Source organism: Equus caballus, chromosome 6, assembly GCF_041296265.1.
Source record: "Equus caballus isolate H_3958 breed thoroughbred chromosome 6, TB-T2T, whole genome shotgun sequence".
NCBI lineage: Eukaryota > Metazoa > Chordata > Mammalia > Perissodactyla > Equidae > Equus > Equus caballus.
Window position 1 is genome coordinate 73,820,380 of NC_091689.1, and position 17,923 is coordinate 73,838,302.

Sequence of the window (17,923 nt, forward strand, 5' to 3'; positions counted from 1 at the left end):
TGATCCAATAGGAAATAGGAAACGACTGTAAATTCTTGAGCAGAAAAGTGACATGGTGAAAGCAGTGTTTCAGGAAGATTATGTTGGTGACAGTATATTGGATGGATTGGAGGCAAAAGAGACTGTAGGCTGATGCACTTTGTCTTTCCATTCTGGATGAATCTATGGTAGCAAGAGATATGAAGTTTAATTTATAAAAAGAAAATGCACCACTACAATTACTCTCCTAAATCTTAATAAACTTCCTAAGCTCATCTTGAAATGGAAAAGTAGCCCAAGTGGCATTGCATTTAAAAAGGCTAATTGTTCTTCAGTTTGAAATCTCTGTTTGGGGAAGAATAGGCAAGAGCTTACCAGGGTTCCTTGTCACTCAAAGTGCAGCATCAGCATCAACTGGGAGCCTGTTAGAAATGCAGAACCTCAGGCCCCATCCCACAACTGCAGAATCAGAATCTGAGCTTTTACCAAGATCCCCAGGAGATTTATATGTCTTAAAACTTCATATTAAAGTTTGAGATGCACTGCCATGGTAAATTTCTGTTGAATTTCTGTAGTTTGTGAAAATAGATATATAACTGCTGAAACGGTTATGTCAACGTGAAAAAAAAACCAGTTATGAACCCTGTGCTTCCTATGACAAGGCTGTCATATTGAGGCACTCGCCAGTCCCAGAGTTGTAGGGCTTGCTCACCCACTTACCCGTCTCATGGGGAATAACTGTTACACAGATGAAATGGAGCATCTGGTTGCCTTGTGAAATGTGTCACTTAGTACATGTAGTTGAAATTGAGACATCTGTTTGTCTCCCCACCATTCTGGGGACTCTTGCTCTAAAGTGACACTTTTTTTTCTCATTTGAAATATAGCTTCATACTGCATTGGCTGCATTGCCTTGCTGCGCAAGAATGAGAGGGGAGTACCAGATTGGTGCAGATAATGAAAATCAGCAGATAATCCACTTATCTAGAGCCACGGCAGGACCACTTGCCTTGGGAATATGGTTCCAACCCAGCTGAGTAATTTTTCCCTCTGGCACTCCATTCCCCAACTGCAAGTGTTAATGATTATCCCAGGATATCAACAAAGTGAAACTATTTGGCGACTGTTCCCTCTGTGTCCAGGTTGCTAGGAGAAACCGAGTTTGCAAGACCTCACAGGAGCAGAGCTTCTCAAACTTCAACATTATACATATCACCTGGAAATCTTGTGCAAACACACATTCTGAATCAATAGATCTAAAGTGAGGGCTGAGATCCTGCTTCTCTTCTTTTTCTTTTTTTTTAATAGCTTTATTGAGGTATAAAGAAAAATTGTATATATTTAAGGCATACAACGTGATGTTTTGATGTATGTATACATTGTGAAGTAATTGCCACAATCAAGCTAATTAACATATCCATCACCTCAAACAGTTACCATTTTCTTGTGTGTGGTGAGAACAGTTAAGATCCCCCCACTTATCAAATTACAAGTATACTATGCAATACTATTAACTATAGTCACAATGATATACAGTCGATCTCCAGAAATTATTCATCTTGCATAAATGAAATTTTGTACCCTTTGACCAACACCTCCTTATCTCCCTGCATTTCTAACAGGCTCAAAGATGATGCTGATGCTGATGGTCTGAAGACCACACTTAGAGTGGCAAGGCCACTTGCTTGGCAAGGTTACATCAGGCAATAGCAAAATGGAATCATGGTAGAAATATCTCTGTGGGTGGAAAGAAATAAAGTCAAAGATAAGAAGTAGTAAGAACAGACTTGAAATGGAAGAAGAGAAAAGGCAGTAAAGAAAGTTGATAAAAAGAATTTATAAAGATGAAAACCTCAAAGGAATTTAAATATATTAGAACTGGGTTAGTCTAGTAACCTAGAATCTGGTTAGCAATACCCCTACATCCTGAGACATCCACAGTTAGTTAATCTTGAAGGGGATTTTCAAATCCCTTGGCCAGCAGGATGATAGGGAAAAAATATTGACTCTGGCAGGCAAGCTCTTCCTCACTGATCCTGGACATCTGGTCACTAAATCTTTCAGAAGGGTAGATTAGAGATGGTGAATTGAAAACTCCTCCAGCAGAGGCACCAATAGTGATTTTTAAATGAGCGTGGAAGCTAGCCAATCCCTTGCCATCAGATCTGCAAAACCACGTTATATATTCAATCTTGCAAATAGAAACAAAAGAAGAAATGTTAGCAGACCAGATTTTTTAAGACCCTCTTGTTACAATGGCAATAAAAAGAGTGAAATGAAGACTTATTTATTCACCCAGAATGCATTATGACTCAAGTCAAGCAACCTTTAGTAAGGTAACTTCCATATGCCAATAGGGAACCTCTGCAACAAGCTTAACACTGAAAACAATGACTGTGGATCTTGAAAGTGCTCATGGGATAATGACTTTCTAAACTGGATGTTTGACAATCAGCAGAATTCACACTTTGGCGTTTGTAATGAAGTAAACAAACAACCCCACATACTTAGCTCATAATTTTATTTGAGGTTTCCTGATCCACCTTTATCAGAAACGGAGGGCAGGCCTAGACTCCACTCATAATTTGTCTTCCTGCAACAATGCTGCAAAAACAAAGAGACAAGACAACATGAAAATCAAAGATCAATCAACTCAGAGAAATCTCTCAATGCCATCATCCCACCACCTAATGCTGTCACTAATAGGGGAAGCAGGTGATAGAAGCTAATTAGCAACACAATGTAAGCTGTCAGTAAAATTCTATTTTCCAACGGGAACAAGCTCTACTTAAACTGAATGCTGACATGAATTTACATGCCTTCTTACATATTCTGATTTTGCCTTCCCTGATTCAACTTGAAGGCTAAAAACAAGCTTTGACCTAGTTTACCCTAAGGAGCCAAGCACAACAGGATCCTGTGCGCATCTTCCTGATCCTGCCCCATGGGAGTGACTCAGAGCCTGACGGGGGAGGCCTGCTCCCCTCCACCTCACCCCCCACTCACAGTTTCCCATGGTGGATCTTTTAATGGTAGGAGAAACAAGAAGGGAGATGAGCAATAAACCGTAACTTCTCCCTCCCTCGCACTTTATACCTGGCAGAGACAGCATGCAAGACCACCAGGGCATTCAGGCTACCCTGTCTCATGACATTCCCGTAACCCAGTTCTTGATTCAGATGTAAAATTGATTAGGAGACGTGACCCCAAAATCCAAAAATATATATAGTAGTACCTAATGTGGGAAGTGGGGAGAACCAAGAAGAGGAGCTACGGTAGAAGAATATGGAGACCGAGACCCAGCCCTGCTCTCTGGGTTCAGATTCCAGTTCTGTCACTTAACAGCTTTGAGAAAAGAGCACTGTACACGACCTCTCTGAGCTGTTTTCTCCTTTGTAGAAATAATCATGCCAATATCACAAGTATTTGAGGATCAAATGAGTGTATTTTAAAGCAGCTAACACACAGCCACCTGCTCTGTAAAATTTTTAAAAGGGGTCCAGTGCAGGAAACAAAAATGGAAAGGTGTTTACAATTGGAATTAACAACTGTTCACTTGCTTAAAAAAAAAAAAAAAAAAAAGCCATCTGTGTCTTAAGATTTTCCTTTTTAAAAGACAAAAATGTCCAAAACTTTTCTCTGATGTTCTATATTCCTTTGAGACTATTTTAAATTATTTAGGTCTTTTTTCTAAGGCCATTCTAATTTTTCCTAGATCCCCTAACATTTTCCATTTGAGAATTTTATCAACCTTGAAATCTCTGTGAACATATTTGATGGATTAAATTGATGATTATTGCTAGCAGTTAGGTGTCCTCTTACCTAGTATAAGAATTAAACTCTACTTCCAAAATGATGAGGAGTTTTTTCTTTCTTCATCATTTTCCAAAAGTAGGACATTAGTCCTTCTTTCCTTGCCATAGGCTCACAGACGGTGAATCATAGCTCCTCCACCACCCCCCGGGTGCAGAGACAGCGCTGAACAGATTGTGAAGTCTGCTTTGGGGGAGGAAACCCGCAAGTCACAGCCTCATGGCTTAAGGAGGGATTCAGGCACTTGTGCTGGAGGCAGTGCTTGCCAGCAACACACCAGATATGCTCTCATGGTTCAGGGACAGAAGCTACACAGCATGCCTCCAGTGTCCAACACGTGGCGTCCCTCAGGCCAGCCCGTTCGCTACACATGCCCCGCATTCCCAGTTTCCATCTGGCCAGTCTTCACAACAACTTTGCTGACTTCATGCTCAATGTCTTGGGCCTTCCTGCTATGGGCCATGGGACCTTATTTAGAGCCATTTCTTCCCACCAAGGAGTTAATCATATGTGTTTTCAACAATACAACCATCTGGGCATCTGAGCCAGTCACCAAGTAATTAGTGGGAAATGTTGCAACACATCCAAGGATATTTAATAAATATTTCTTGAATGAAGAAATGAGGCTCAGCAACTCCATGTATGTTCACTCCACAAGAGAATAATAGAGAAGGTTCTTATACTTCTCTGGGCCCCGTGCAGATGTCCTGAAGTCCCCCACACCTCTGCCCACACTATAAGAGCTAGCTATTTCCCAGTGTCCCATCCTTGGGCTTTCCACTTCTTAATGTCCCAACTCTCCTTCAGCAATCTCATTCTTTACTTCTGCTCTAAGCATCACCTGTATTCCAGTAATTGCCAATTTTTAATTCTAGTCCACACCACTTCTCTCAACAGACTTGAAAATCAAACTTTCTAACGGTCATTGCCATCAAACATTCATGGACACCTCAAACTTCACTCATACAAGACTGAATTCATTATTTTATCCCTAACGTGTTCTTCCACCTTATATTCCTTCTCAGTTGGTGGCCTCACCATCCCCTCTAAAAGTCCTGAGAATATTCCTCAACTTCTCTAAATCCTGCCCCCACTCCATGCAATCAGTTTCCAAGTTCTGCTGCTTTTACTTCCCAAGTATTATTTGAATCTGACCCTTCTCTTCCCTTCCAATTTCCCGAGCTCTGCCTCAGGCCCCCTTCATCTCCAGTCTGCAGTGTTGCATTAGCCTCATAACTAGTCTCCCTGTCTCCTGACTTCAAGCCCACAGAGAAGACTAACCTATATCAACACAAACCTAGCTCTATTATTCTCTTGTTTGAAAACCTTCACATGGTTTCTCTTCGATGAACTGTAAAGCTTCCACTGGGGGTTTATGTACCAGGATACACACAGTACGTCTTCCTGGACTATCAGTTTTTCTCAAAGAGTTGTCAGGGAAAACTTCATTTTTTGTATGAAAACATGCACTGTAGTATAATAGAGTGTAATGTAAAATTTGCATTAAGCTTGATTATAACATTTGGAAACCAAAAGTCCACTGTCACAGCTGCCCATACCTGCGTGGTAACATAACGCCCTTTCGCTACAAAGTTCCATTTGTTATTTCTTGTCATTTTCAAGGGATATCTCCCACATATTCCATAGAAGCCAGGAGTTTTATGTTTTGCTCACTACTGTGGTCCCAGAGCCTAGAATAAGATCTAGAACATAGTGGGCACTCAATAAATATTTATTGAATATACAAATAAGCCCACAAACCAGTCTGCCAGCTGAACTCACCACAAGGCTAGATGGCTACCTGTTCTTTCTCTTTGCCTCTGATTTCCACTCACCTCGGCAGCCTGCAGAGCCACTCAGAGAAACTTTCCAGCTATCACACACCATCAAAGTTACCCCATTGTCTATGCCAAAATGTTGAACCCAGAATGAAGCTAGGTTCCATGCAGACACAGGAAAATGGTCACCTAGGCTCTACAACAGTTCTGTCTGCGCCTGGAGTCCTAAACACTCTTGAGGTTCCACCAGTTCCTGGCCCCCTTTTTCTATAGGGAACTCAAAATCAATCCACAGGCCCCTGTAGACTCCATCCCAAACTTCCTCTCTCTACAACCCACGCATAAAAAGGAGAGCAACCATCCTCAAGGAAGCAGGTAAGGGAAAGTGCCCTATTGTGAGTACAAGATTGAAAAGACATTCCATGACTTGGGCAAGCCCCTCTGCAATGTGGAGAGTTTATCTGGAAAACTCCTACCCACCTTCTAGACCTCGGCTTTCATGTTCCCTCTTAAGGGAAGCATTCAGTCACTGCCTTTCCCTTACTGCCCCCATTCAAAACTGCAAACTCTCTCACCAGTTAGTTTCTTCCTCTATCACCGCCAGGGCAGCTCCAGGTTTGTGGGGCCTAAAGCTAAGACAACTTCTGCGACCCTCTCTAAGCAAAAGAATACAAGATTATGTGAAAAATTAGATGCAAAAATTAATATTATTTATAATGAGAAAAATCACATCAAATTACAAATTGTAAAAAGTTGAAAAATAAACCATCTATCAAACAAAAAAAAAACAAAAAATAACATCATATTTAGTTAATTAACTGCCTGAAAACTTTAGAATACCTTTTCTACGTGTTTTCCTACTTGTTGATTGCATACTCTTTATCATTTCTTCATAAGACAATGATTTTTTAATATTTTCCACAGAGAGAGGAGAAATACAATTCAGTCCTTTGTCACAGTTGATCAACATTTGTTTTTTATTATTGATAGTTGGGTTTCATAAAACATGCTACATTATACACAGACAAACTCCCTGTATTGCTACAAACAGAGAATTTCTGATCAATTCTATTTCACATAATTCCCATCCAAAAAACAATATAGAGTGTGTTTATAATTGTATATGAAAGATATTCCATTTTAACTAGACATCAATGACAGTCAAAACCGTCACTTATAGTTTTACACATTGGATGACAAGAATTTTCCACAGACTAGCTGTTGGCTCCATTTATTTCAAGTCTTGTTTTTCTCCACCCGCATCCTTTTGTGCCAGGACTGTGGGACACATTCATATCATCCTACAAACTCTGGCCCTGTACCTTCATGTCACAATGTCAGGTGAGTTGACATGACAGGCAATACAAACATTTCTAGAAGCCATTTCTATACCAAGATGATTAGCAACAGCATAACTATAAATGGAAGTGACTGAAAAACACTTAAATATATCCCATCAAACCCAACCAAAATGTATCCTTGACTCAACTTCCCCTTATTCAAATTCCCAAAATGCCAACTGCTAGGCTTATGTTACTTAACACAAGGGAAAATGAGATGCAGGAGAAGTCAGAGAAGAGAGAGAATGCTCTCCTACCTGAGTGCGGTTAAAATAGCTAACATCTGCAAATTTCACAAAAACATATGACCATGTGAACACACTGCTAGGGCTTTGGAAGAGGCCCATTAAGTGGGAGCTCTGAAGCCGAGGCTTCATTAACTCCATAGAAAATCCATTTCTAATCACTGCACTTACCACACTGTATATTCATCAGTTAATTACATGTCTGTTCCCCCCTCCAGACTCTAAACTTCTTAAAAGTAGGACTATGTCCTATTCATCTTGGCATCTCCAGTATTTAACAATGCATGGCATATAGTAGGAACTAGATAAATGTGTATTACCTGAGCTGAACTGAGATGGCAAAGAAGGCACCACATTCAAGAGTATCTGTCTATGTCATTGTTAATGCATTAAACCCCTTTCCGCCATAGAAAGAAAAGCATGTTGGTGTCAATTGGACATTTTGCATTTAGTGAAAGGTGATTGACCAAGCACAAGTTTAACGATGGAAAAACAATGCATTTACCTAAAATGTCATAGGAGAATCATGAATCTCAAGCTGCATTACCAATAGGCAGTATGATGCCCATCTGGCCAAAGTTCTGAAGAGTTGGTCAGCCTAGCAAAACACCAAGTGCCCAGACTAAAGATAAGAGACTGAAGAAAAGAGTCACAAACCAGTTGTAAATGAGATTTGGTAAATGTTTTCATGTGCTTTAATTACATTTCCAGCCTATTTATTCATTTAGCAGGTATTTAGGGAGTTCCCACTATATGCCAGGCATTGTATGGTAGGGTCTAGGGATTGCAATGTGAGTCAGATCAGACATAGTCACCAGTCACATGAAGTATAGAGCCTTATGGAGGAGACAGATGTTAATTGAACTACCACATTAATAGCAAGAAAATTACAAACTGAGATAAATATTGAGAAGGAAAGGAACCAGATTCCATGAGAGCAAAATGAACGGCCTTGACCTATGAGTTGATTAAAGATAGCTTTCCAAAAAAACAGACACTAAGCTGAGGTTTGAAGGATGAAAAAGAATTAACTAGTTGAAGAGGATCAGCATCAAAGAGGGGTATCAAATCAGAGGAACAGACTGTGCAAAACTGCCGTGGTGAGAAGGAGCTGGAGATTATCCATTGCCTTCCTAATCCACTCTCTACCCTTCTCTGTCCTGCTCTGCACCCCAAAAGGTTAACCTCTATGCGTCAGTCTGGTCCTTTGCCCTCTGGATCCTCCTAACTTTTAGCCAATTGTTTGCGGCATTTATTCTCCTGGTTCCATCTCTGCTGGGCCTTGGGTTGGCAATTACTGTGATCATCTCTCTAAGAGTACAGCTCCTGTTAGACAGCCTATCCCATAGCTACAGCTGAGGTCATCTCAGGAACCTGTAATCATTCCTTCCTCTGGTACTTAAATGACCTACATTCTTGGTAACAGCTCTCAGATGCTTTATCATCTCTTGTTGGTTTCTCTTAACCCTGACTATACCTTTATAAACAACCCCTCATAAATGCTCATCAATTATACAATTTGAATGTACCACCTAGTTCCTGCTGAGAATGTGATATAATATGTATGAGAAACTGAAAGACGATGGTCGTAGTACAAAATGAGGAGACGGTGGAAGATATGGCTGGAGATCTCCATAGAAGCAAGAATGTCTAAGGCCTTCTAAGCGATTTTGAGAATTTGGATTTTTATCCTAAGAGCAGTGGACAAGCATTAAAGAATTTTAACCAAAAGGGACATAATAGGGTTTGCTGTTTTGGTCAAAGCTAGAATAGAGTGGATTAAGAAACAGGTGGGAGGTGAAGAAATGGAGATACAAGGATTGTCATTGTTCACAAGAAGTTTGGCTTTGGTGGAAGGAAAGCTTTGGGGTAGTAGCTAGAGAAAGGATGTAGGATTAACGGGCAGTTTTATTAAAAAGTAAAAAAAAATGGGAATGTTCCAGGTAGCAGAATGCAGTAGAATGTGCATGAAAGAGATGAGGGATGGTTAGTAAACAGGTGTTAGAGGGCAAGAAAAAGCACAGATAATGCACTGGCCATAAAGAGAAAGAGGAGCCCGTGTTCCAAAGAAACAGAAGGGAAGATGGTGGATGTAAATATAAGCCCTTGTATTTGCATAAGTGTTAGGTAACAGGAAATCGATGGCGAGGCTTTTCATCTTTTGATGTGAACTTTTTTTTTTAAGATTTTATTTTTCCTTTTTCTCCCCAAATCCCCCTGGTACATAGTTGTATATTTTTCTAGTTGTGGGTCCTTCCAGCTGTGGCATGGGGGATGCCATCACAACGTGGCCCAACAAGCCTGTGCCCAGGATCCGAACCGGCAAAATCCTGGGCCACCACAGCAGAGCATGAACCTAACCACTCAGCCACAGGGCCGGCCCCGATGTGAACTTTCTTTGTAAAATAGAAGGAAAGGTCATTCATCACTGAGAGTCAGAGAAAACTTCGAGGCGAGGTAGGGGGAGATCAGAGGTTTGATAACTGTAGAGACAGTTTAAAATATTTGTTAAGGATTGAAGGGCACCTCGACCAGAAGATTGTAGCAGGAGTGCTGAGCAGTTTTGAGAACACTTTTGAGCTTGATTATTGACACACATGTTCCACTCCCCCATCTACTGTAAGCATGCAAAGCCCAAAAGATTTAAGTAGACCCAGCCTGGCCCTTGACCCTAGGGGTAGACTTAGGACTGACACTTGAGGTTATTGTTCTAAGGATGAGCATGTGACCCAAGCTAAGCCAATCAGAGGAGAGCCTAAAAATTTCACTACAATTATCAGGAAGGCTGTTCTTTTCCTCTCACTGCTATTACAAGTACAAAGATATGTAAGCTTAGTTAAGGCTGCTAGATGTCATCTTGCCATCAAGCTGAAGAGAAAAGCAGAGTCCTGATGATACTGTTTGAATATCTAGGTCCAGCCACATCTAAAGCTTGACTACAACTTTAGCTTTCCACTTAAATAAGCCAATAAATTTCCATTTTTGCTTAAGCTAGCTTACGTTGAATTTCTAACTTATACATTAATTATACAGTAATCACAAATGTATAGTCCTACCAATTTCTCATCTTGCTTTCTCTAGAAATGCCTCACTACCTGAATGGAGGCTTGTTAAAATGTAGGTGGCTACCAGGGTTTATCTAGGGGAAAGTGCAACAATAAGAAAACCATACAAGAAAGTCAGCCATAAGCCCCATGGCCAACTTTCCTTCCTTTAATCTATATGCCAGATCTCATGTGCCTAAAGCTAGGATTGCAGCTGGATAACACATATATTCAAGGTTAAGTTCCCACTGAGCAAAATCTAATCTGGTCACTCCTCTTACCTCCAACTCCACTACCATTGGCCAAGACAAGGAGATTTCGGGCAATACTGCATTCACTACAGACAAGTCTGCTTCTGGAGAGACATGCTACTGATAGCAAAGAAGGAAGAACAGAAAAGAAAACCAAAAGAGGTAGGTGACAGAGAATGTAAAGTAAGTCTAAAATAATTTGAAAGAACTCAGCTTGTTGTGTTTCCAGATATACCAGAAGTAATGGCCAGCACTTGTTGAAATAAAGACAAAGGGTGAAGGTTAGTCTTTCCAACTGCATAATCTTCATAGCTTCTCATCAGAGACAGAGCAAGTTGCTACAGGTCCATGAATCATCTACACATGTGCCTGGCAGGAAATTTCTAATAATTTATACATTCCATCTGGATGCAACTTAAAAGACTAATTACCAGTGATACCAACTAATACCTAGTAAGATTAATGGATGAGGGTCTTAAAAATGAGGTCAACAGGATCCCCAAACTCAGCATGACAACAAACAGACAAAAAGTTTTCCTCCAACATAAGCAGATGGTATTTAGAGCTTCCAATTTGATAAAAGTGAAAAGCAATCCTCTTCTTGAGTAAATTATTTAAACTTCACTCCAAGATCAATAATTTAATTTGAAATGTCACTTGTATCTTTGCATTATCACCTTTACCTTTTGAAACTAAGAACATAAAAAAGTTTTTGAAAGATGGAAAGGCCATCTGGGCCACCCTAGTTACCACTTATGCTTAATTATTATTAATATTAATAATTTTACATAAAAGCACACAAACCTTGAGGCTTCAAAGTTCTTCAGTAGATATTATAGATCAGGTAAGTCTTGCCAAGCCACAAAGCAGGGGAAGTAATTAGCTAGTAAATCTCACTAAAAAAAACGTATTTAATCAAAATAAAAGTTGAGCTTCTGTACAGTATGTAATGACCTTTTCTTGAAAGACCATATATTTCCTGGTCCCATTTTCATACCAGATCCAATTCCCATTGCCCTTTGAAGTCAAAGTCACCTCTGTACACAGAAGATACACATGGAAACTTGGAAGCAAACGGAGAACAGAGTTCTAGTTTTATCTTAGCTAGCTTTACAAAGCATCATGCATCCCTGAAAAGCATATCTATGGTCATTTTAAAATTATAAATAATTTGTCTTATAAATGCCTTTCTTTACAATCAGGCTTTTCCTTATCATGCCTGTTTTGATCACTTTCAAAATATTTTTGTAGAGTAGACAACAGCAGAAACTTTGTTCTATCTTACACTGAAGATCAGAGAATTTCTGGGACTTGACTGCCATTATACTCACACATTTGAATCTCTTAATCTCAAATTCTTGTGCCCTATGCACAGCAAAACAAACACTGAGACATCAGTGCTTGGAGATGGAGAAAGATCCCATTCGAGTTGGCCAAGACAAGAAGGTGGGAGCATGGATTCGCTCAAACCCACCTTATCCAGAGCAAAAGGCAGGGTGTTTTATATAGCTAAAGGGCTTGGGAAGAGGAGCTTTGGAGAAACAAAAGGGTCATGGGAAGAGGAGCTTTGGAGAAACAAAAGGGTCACTCCAGATAAGCCCTGGGCAATCTGCAACAGCTACTGGGGGCTGGCCATCTGGTGATTGCAACCTCCCTGAAGGCATTCTCTTTCTTCTGCAAAACAAATTTACAAATCCTGGAGACTGAAGTCACCCCTGAAGTTAAACCAGAAAACAGCAAATTGACAAGATTCCTAACAAGGTCAAAAGGCAATCATGTTCTTACTGAATATCTACCGTAACCTTCAGGTATCAGGCTTCAATACTATTATTAACCAGGGTTTACATAATCTTAGTTCATTATTCAAACCACTGAATCAGCTGTTCTCTAACTTCTTTGTTCCATACATACTTTTTCTTTTTAATCCACAATATCCATGCCTTTATAACTAGTATTCCACTAATAGCAGACATACAAAAATTCTAAAGTTCAACATATTTGTTATGTCCTTCCAAAATAATTTAGAGCATAGAATGAGAACTAGACAATTTCTTCATCTATAAAATGGAAATAGCAATATTATGAGATAATATAGGGAAAGCACATAGCACAGTGCATGACACATAGTGTTTTGTAAATAGTAATAATTAACAGAAATATAGTTTTGCCTTTTTTCCCCCTTCCTTTGGTCTACTTTTCCATATTTCCCCTCACCAGGTCAAGTCATTCTGTCTTATTCTTACATGTTGCACACCTCCCAGAAAGCCAGAGAATTATTATCCCCTGATAATTATTATCTATTTTCCTCTTGTCTCTTCTCTTTTTAACAAGGCACCACATAATCTTTCTTTAGACCTAAATCTTACTAATTATTGTCAAGTCTCTTCTGTTTGTAAATAATCTCCAAAGGTCTTTTGTGACTCTCTTCTTAAAGAACACTTGCTCTGTGTCACTGTTTGTCATACACCTGCCTTTTTGCTGCATCCTCTGTGAAACCCAGTGGCTTCTCCCCAAGTGTTTAATCTGTAACACTTAGTAATTGCCCTTTCTACTTGTTCTTCTCCTAACTCAACAATCTACATACTTTGGAGTCAGGTGGAAATTCATCTCACAAAAGTACATTTTACACCTTCCAACAGGAGTACTGCCCCAGCTCATGCCCTTCTGGCCTGCACTACATTCAGGCTGTTTAAAATGGAAAAGGAAAGGGTGCAGGACTGCTGAATCAAGAGGAGGCAGCATCTAAGCCCAGGTCTGATTACAAGTGTCAAGTTCTTTCTGAAATATTTCTGAGGAGTGAGAGAACAAGCAGATTTATAGGGTACATACTTCACTGGTTTTTATTTTGGTGGTGCGTGTAGATGAGAAAAGATTAAAAGCCCAAACAAATGTCTAAATCATTGTGCACACCACCGCAGTACATTTCCCAGCCATAGGCACCATGGACAGCACTCTGCAGAGTGAAAATAGTCCCTGGCCTGTTCCTCCCAGGAAGCTCCAAATTGTCAAAACTATATTTCATAAGAAACAGTGATTCAATTTTTAATATGAGTTTTCTTTGAAGTTTTAAGCACCAAAAACTAATTCAAGGGTTTGGGTATGGTGTAATTCAAAGTGCAATTTATATTGAAGATTTAAGGGCTTGGGGTGTTATTTCTTCCAGAAACCCAAGTATGGAGAAAGAATAGCACAGTGATTAGAGAACAGAGTTTCAAATCTTATGGTTCTGAATTCAAATTCCAGCTTAAGCACTTTCTCTTTTTTAATTTAAGTATAATTTGTACACGATATCCTATTAGTTTCAGGTGTAAAACATAATGATCTGACGTTTGTATGCCTAATGAAATGATCACTGCAAAAAGTCTAGCTATGATCTATCACCATACAAAGTTAATGCAAGATTATTGACTGTATTCCCCATGCTGTACATTACATTCTTGCGACTTATAACTGGAAGTTTGTACTTCTTCACCCCCTTCACCCATTTTGCAGCCCCTGCCATCCCCTCCCCTGGCAACCACCAATCTGGTCTCTGTATCTGTGAGTCTGAGTTTTATTTTGTTTTGTTTGCTTGTTTTGTTTTTTAGATTCCACATATAAGTGAAATCATGCAGTATTCCTCTTTTTCTGTCTGACTTATTTCACTTAGCACAACGCCCTCAAGGTCCATTCATGTTGTTGCAAATGGCAAGATTTCATTCTTTTTTATGGCTGAGTAGTATTTCATTTTATATATATATATATATACACCTACAATTTGAGTTTCTATTTTACTGAGAGTAATATTTGGGCAGAGGAGACTTCCCGAGCTTTTCAAATGACATCAAACAAGAAGTAGCTGCTTTTCCCACCCAAAATCTAGTCTCCCTTCTCTATCCGTATCTGAATTAGTCCCACACCCTCCTGGCATCCACCTCCTCACCACTTTCTTTCCTTTCCAACTGATGATGTTCCTGCCTTTGATACTGGTTTCTATTTCAATGCCTAACTACTTGAGCCCACTGTGTAAGCAGCCAGCTTTCATATACAAAAGAATCCAGCACTCAGTATGCAAAGGAAAGATGTTTATTTCCAGAGGCTTGGGGGATGGTGTAATAATAAGGGTCAGATTACATGTGTGATAAATTTTGGCCTTTTGCATGTCAATTAACATATCGCACTTGGATGTTTTATTGATGACAAAATCCTATAGAGGGATGTTATTGTGCTCATATTTTAATGTCTTAGGGGTCAGCACCTCATGCATAGATATCCACTGGCATATATTCAAATGTAGAATTGCTAGCTTTATCATTTTTAATGATTTAAGCCAATGAAAGGACACTCCATTTGTTTGCTTAATAGTCAACTGAAATGGAAACGGATAGCTGAGTGCATCTCCCTTGAAAGTCTCTTCCCCTCTAGTGCCAATTACAGAATATGAAAGGCGCACTCCACACAGCTTGCTCAGGATAATAAATTACTAAATTGGAAGCTTCAGTTACCTTGCTGATTTTGATAAGAAAATTAATAGAATTAGCAGCTTATCTGCCCGACCAGGAGATTCACATTATGAAAAAGAAGAGAAAGAAAGAAAAAAGAATCAAAAAGAAAACAGAAAGAAAGAAATCTGTTTCCATGGCCAGGGCTGCTTGTTTTTCTTCCTGGTGACAGAGAGACAGTTTGGATAGTTTCTTTTGGCCCCCTGTGGTGATAAAGCTCTGCTGAAAACAAGGCAAGAAGCACTATCAATTATTGTCTACTTGTTCTGTTTTCATGCATAATTAAAGCTGGACAAAGCCAACACTGGATCAGACATTAAATAAGGCTGCATCAAGCAAAGTCCACCAGCAGTCCGACTACTGATAAACAAAAATTCTAAACAGCCTGAAATTGAAAAGTGGTGAGATTGAGATTATTTTCAAAAAGAAGATTTACTGTTTTGCGTTTTCTTGGAGAGGGCTGTTATAGCCCTTCTCTTCTTTTTGTCCAAGGAAGGATCATTGTTGCAATAAAGCGGCTGCTCTCAAAACAGAATGGAAAGACAAGAGTCGTTTGTTAAAAAAGACCCTTAGTAGCTTCCTCCCTGCTTCTCTTTTCCTTAAATACATATATGAAAATCTGTAATTATTTCTTTGAAGAACATTTTTCAACAGCTGTAAATGATAATGAGCCAATCACTGTGTGCTCCTTTTTTTTTTCTCCAGCAGCTGCAGAACTCCTCATTCAGAGCAATTAATTGATATTTGTAAAGTGCTTTGAAACCGAGAAGTGGAGCCTCATAAGTGCTAAATATTGTTCTTATTGCTGCTGCATTAGGAATTAGGAAAACCACCCCTCTTCTGACAAGCGTCAGAAAAACAGCAGTAATTCTAAGTGTCTTAAAACAATCATCTAAAACTCCAAGGCACCCAAAATAAGAATCAGATTAGCAGACCTTTTTAAGAAACATCAGAGGTTAATTACTAAAGATAACTTCACTGGAAATTATATATCAAGTGTTGAGCAGAGTAAAGCTTTGGCTCTGTGCTATATTTATCATTTTCACACATTTATACCAGTGTGTCAGCTTACATCACACTTTTTCTTAAAACACACTTAAGCAATATGTGTCTGAGAAGATAGTGCTTGTTTGTACAACATGTCTAAGTAAGACTCTCATAGATCTTCAGAGCAACTTAGAGAAGGTTTGGCATTGTATTACTATTTTGGGGTGGAAAATCACTCTATTAAACCAAAAAAGACTCTAGATTATCTCAAATAATTATTTTCTGGCAATGTATAGATTTTGGAAAATGCTTGAGTATTACCTATTGGTGTGGTTTCCAGCAGACCTCACTGATTTCATTCAATATTTCAATTAGGAAAATCTTTACTGATATATATACCTCTGCTACCTATGTCATTGATAGCGTTAGTCATAACAAGAGTCGGCCCATTGACAGTCTATGTTTCAAAGCACAAAGTAAAAGAGAATCTTTATAGAGATATCTCATAGAGATAGCTACAATTGAAATATTATTTCTTGGGGCAATAACTCTAGAGTTGGAGTCATAACCCTGCTGGCACCCATTGCTGTTAAGAAGAGCTATGGGTAGCAAAGTTCTGTCCAAATCATAGACCAAGCACATGGATAGATTCTCTTTTCCCTGATTCTAAAAAGCAGCAGCTTGCTTAAAAATCCTATGTGGCTAACCAATTAATTGTTGACCATTTAACACCATTTCTTTATTGAGAAATGAAGAAAATTACAGATGGTTAGCACCACCCAACAATGCTTACACACACATTTTTAAAGCAAAGATAGATATTCGTGAGTCAAACAGTACAACCAGTGAGCATGCATACATAACAACTCAGCAGGGGAAAAAAATCACAGAATACTATACAATAGCCATATGTAAGGCGTGAAAAGTCGACATAAGTGCAGCCATTTTGAAATAGAGCTTGAGCAGCCATTTCAAAAGAACTGCCCGCATTTCTTACTCCTTGAACCTTTGGTCTAGTTGAACTGGGCCAGACCTTTGGACTGGGCCAAACCAACACCATCATCCAAACAACTGTTTGTGAAACTAACAGGAAAGCAGACATCCTGGCCACAAAAACTGATGATTATGGACTGTCTTTCTGGAGACAGAATCAGTAACCAGTCACGTATAGCTAAAGAGTAACCCAGCTTATTAACACCTATAGAAGACTTTTTCTCTTCCTCTTCTTTTCATAATTACCCCTCTCTTTTCCCCATAAAAACCCTACTCTTTCACTCTGTAATTGGAACACTATTTGGGTTTCTGCTGAATCTCTGCTCCCCGAATTACAATTCTTTGATCCCAAATAAACGCTTTGCCTCTTGAAGTGATTTCTGTTTTTGTAGGCTGACAAAGGCAATCTGTTAATATTGATGCCATTCAAACAAAAACTGCAGTCCATGCAACGTTTGTTTTTAAAAGCTGTACCCAAGCTTAGTTCCCCGGAATTACAAGAAGATAATTTCTTCAAAACTGATGGCTTGAATAAAGACTTTTCAATAAACGCTAGGAAATTTAAGGGTTTTGTTTTAAAAAAAAAAAAAAAAAAAAACACTTTTCTATCATCAATTTAATTGTCCAAACAAGACTACAAAGTTTTACAAAATTAAAGCAAGGACCTGCGGGCTCCTTTTTCCAGTCATCCTGGCTGTCTCAAGCTTGGCAAACAGAGCCAAAGTTAATATCTCTTTAATAGTGAAAGAATGGCCCAAAAGGCCAATGAATGACCCTTCTGAATTTATGCGTAGACTACAATGAAAAAGAGAAGGAAATAATATTAGAGCTCCTCCCTTTCCAAATTACTTAAGAAGCCTAATGGAGCTCCCCAGAGCAAGAGCTTAGCACCTGAGTACGCGCTTTTTTGATATTTAGGTTCTCTCTCCTAATATATCTTACACTAACATTGCTCCTACAAAAAAGTGGTTTTATTTAAAATGCTGAACCTAGACAATTTTGACAGCTCCCT

General features: G+C 39.1%; 1 long non-coding RNA gene across 1 annotated transcript in view; it reads left to right on the plus strand.

The window, feature by feature from the left end:
* The window catches only part of LOC138924679 (uncharacterized), a 78,774-nt gene that overhangs the window by 14,973 nt on the left and 45,878 nt on the right, over nucleotides 1-17,923 (plus strand). Inside the window, exon 2 of the long non-coding RNA XR_011439738.1 lies at nucleotides 10,507-10,612. This is a non-coding gene — a long non-coding RNA (uncharacterized lncRNA). The remainder of the gene's footprint in view (nucleotides 1-10,506; nucleotides 10,613-17,923) is intronic.